The 3,674-nt window shown below is 32.3% G+C and overlaps 1 long non-coding RNA gene across 1 annotated transcript; it reads right to left on the reverse strand.

Annotated features, from left to right (window-relative positions):
* Positions 1 to 208: 208 nt before the first annotated feature.
* Positions 209 to 3,400, reverse strand: LOC127880749 (uncharacterized). The gene is made up of 3 exons (XR_008049725.1): positions 3,296 to 3,400; positions 1,694 to 1,803; positions 209 to 353 (listed from the first exon to the last, which is right to left on the reverse strand). It is a non-coding gene; the product is annotated as an uncharacterized LOC127880749 (long non-coding RNA).
* Between the last annotated feature and the right edge of the window lie 274 nt (positions 3,401 to 3,674).

Consider the following 3,674-nt stretch of genomic DNA (forward strand, 5'->3'; position numbering starts at 1 on the left):
TTCCGTTCGATGTTTATTCTTTTAAGACAAATAACTTAACAATGAAAAAATGAAGAAGAAAACATAATGTATCGACTTTAATATACATATTAGGCCAGATAATTTTTGCATCGACTTCATTCACATTTCAAACAATATAAATCAAACCGTTCAATGTTTTATTCAAGTTCATCAAGTCTATATATATATATATATATATATATATATATCACGTCTCTGTAGCTAAGCATGAAAGAATGATGACGTCATTATTTCATGGAGTTCATGCTCAACAACAGTTCCACTTCCAGTGACGTCATTATTTCTTTGAGTTCATGCTCAACAACAGTTCCACTGCCAGGCGCCGTTGGGTTCTGAAGTATTATGGTAACATACATGCAAAGGTCCTCACACAACAGGTCTACTTGCTGTAAGTTTGATAATAAACACCAATGATAAACATTTAGAGCTGTAACGATTCGGTTCGATGCATCGAAAAACCGGTTCAACGCCGCCGATTCGATTTCGATACCAATACGGCCAATTTCGATTCGATTCGCTGCAATCCCGACTGATCCGCATTTTAAACCTTACTTTCAAAATCCGTCGTCTAAACTTGCTTGTCATTTGTTATACGTTTTGTGATTGGTCAGTAGCCAATATGGCATCCATGAATTAATAAATAACATAATGAGCATTACATCAGCCGGTAAAATGGCTTCTTAAACCACGCTGAACGACGCACCGTCAAAATTAAAATCAAAAGCATGGGAACATTTCGGGTTTCGCGAAGGTTCTGATGCAAAGGAAACTTGCAAAACGTGTTTTGTTGACGTAAGTTGAAATCAGTCAGTTGGTTTGTTTACTTAAGTGTGTGCATTCTGTTCAGAATTCAACTGGATGTTTGTTTTTGTTTTGTTTTTCTGTTAAACACATGTGATAGATTGTGCATTTTATGTTATTTAAGAATAACTCAACAAGAAGCTGTGTTCAATAAATTTGTTTCTTATAAAACAACGTGCGTTTTTAAATTGTATTTCAAAATTTAAACACTTTAAATGTACAACATAATGAATTAATACGTAAATAACAAATACCAAACATATTAATTCATTACCTGGTCAAACCAAACATGAAATAGTTTGCAAAATAAGCTGCAAATAGTTTACTTTGAATCGAATCGAAAATAATCGAATCGGATCATTTGGTATCAAAATCGAATCGAATCGAATGATGAGTGAATCGTTACAGCTCTATTAACATGGTGGAACAAAACCATTCAAGTATTTGTGTTCCAAACATATCTCTTAGTGTATTGGCGGAAACCACACGTACACATGTATAGAAACTCAGTTTAAGATTTAAGACATTGCTATCACAAGAAGTAAAAACTCACCTCTAAGTGAGCTTCAAAAAAAAAGATAAATCACATTTAGGAAGATAAGGCAACTCTTTGAAAATGTGTTCCATTTCGAGAACAGGCTTTATTTTTGCAAAAATACACGTATTACACGAAATAAAGACGTTAAAAACATTTCCTAAAAACAGCATACACCATTTACATCTTGTTGACCTGTTTATATCAAACAACACGTTTTCGTCACCAAATCTATTCCGTGACGATACAAATTATAAAGACTTTGCGATGGTTGTTTGTCAAACAGAGTATGACTAACCAATGTGTTCGTTTTGTCTGACCCCTAACAATAATTACCATTCGTTTGCGTGTTTGGGTAATCTGTGTCTGGTTGAGCAATCACGTGGTAAAATATCATCATCAATACACCCAAGGCCAGCATCAATTGCAGCAATATCTCCATGGCACTGTTGAAATCAGGATTAGAAAAATAATTTGTGAACATTTATTTTATGCTTTCCGGTGGTTTATAGAAAAATATCAGTGAAATAAAACTAATAATATCACTGTTTCAAACAGTGAAAATTATCAGTGAAAACTATCGATAATTTTCACTGTTTACTGTGATATGACGTCATTTTTTTACGAAATGACGTCATTATCCCAGCGAAATTCTTTAGTTAAACTCGTTAACAATGTATATAAACGGTGAAAAAAAGCATAAAATAAAAAAAAAAATTGTTGGATTCGGTGGAATATCGATTTTAATTCACTCTTGATCATAGAAAATATATATTTTCACTCGTGGCTGCGCCACTCGTGAAAATATTATTTTCTATGATCATTCGTGAATAAAAATCGATAATCCACCGAATCCAACAAATATCCTCTATTTAATCGAGTCTTTACAAAATGGAAATGTAGTAGACTTTTTGTTTTTATCAAAGGTCTTTGTGCCAAGCAAACAATTTTTATATCCAAACAGTTAATTGACTTTCTGCAGATTCAAATCGTATGCATATTATCCGATTTCCTATATGAATAGAATTATTGTGAATGTATGAAAAAATATTTCTATGCCAGATAATAACAAACAATATTTTGTTTAAAACATAAGAAGTCCAAAGGTCGAACATAGTTCTTTTCTTTCAAATCGTTATGTATTATAAATGATAGTTAACTTTGTGTAATCGATTCTCCAAATTTAAATTGATATGTAGAGGCTAATAATTAGACAAGTGCTTCGGAAATGGGGAAGCAAGTGGACAGCCGTTATCTGTATGTTTAAACAATTTTGTGACGATTCGACCGCCCCTTCCATAAAATACTATACTAAAATGTTGTGATCAGGTAGTCGCCCTTTTTCATTCAAATCAATCTTTAACTATCCTTACCTTTGATAAGGATAATTCAACACCCATGTGTCATAAATCCAGGTAATAATATCAGCGATAGATTAAGCATTCTACACTTTAAGAGATCAATTCTTAGGAACAAACTTGCCAAAAAAAACATTGTGTAAAAAAGTAAATATTAAATTTATTTTGGCAATCTAGAAGAATTCGAAGGCCATTTTTACTTAACAGTAACTAGAAAAGATCAACATATTTTTTTTGGTTATAATATCTAAACAAATAAAAAATATGTTTGTGCAAACCAGTGATACATGTCTAAGGAATATGTACCAACAATAATTAATTCATTTATTTAATTAATGTAGTATAAATTAATTATCGAAATATTAGGACTATACAACGTTTTGCATCAGTAGTTCTGTGTTTCCCGATTAAGAATACAAGTCAAATATTGAAATATTAGAAACGGCCTGATAAGTGTTTATTTACAAGCACTCCAATGCTGTAGGCTGATTATTTCTTCTAACAAAAAAGGTAACAACGAAAGTAATGTAGATAATATCCTTACAATAACTTTAATATTGAAACAGTTTCAAATAGATACCTTAAATGGTATACTCCACTGTACTATTACGTCGAAGAAAGTAAAACATATGGTCGCTACTTATGGACTATATACATATCGGTGACAGAGCTAAGCCTTGTTCGGTGTTTTTGGCATATTGTAACACATTTCCTAACAAGATATCATCTATAAATATCTCACGACGGAACAAGCTGTTTGTTTCGGGAGGAGACATGAACAATAGGAAGTAAAGCAGCAAGAACATTGTGTAAATGTGTCCTTTCTGGGGGTCTTGTGTTTACATTACATGTTTAGTTCACTTTAATGATGCGTGTATACCTTCGTGTCTGTCAACATAACGTATTACGTTGTTGCTGTGAAAACTTAAACAAGCCCTCGCAATAAAATACAAAGTTAA

This window comes from Dreissena polymorpha, chromosome 5, assembly GCF_020536995.1.
Source record: "Dreissena polymorpha isolate Duluth1 chromosome 5, UMN_Dpol_1.0, whole genome shotgun sequence".
Classification (NCBI taxonomy): domain Eukaryota; kingdom Metazoa; phylum Mollusca; class Bivalvia; order Myida; family Dreissenidae; genus Dreissena; species Dreissena polymorpha.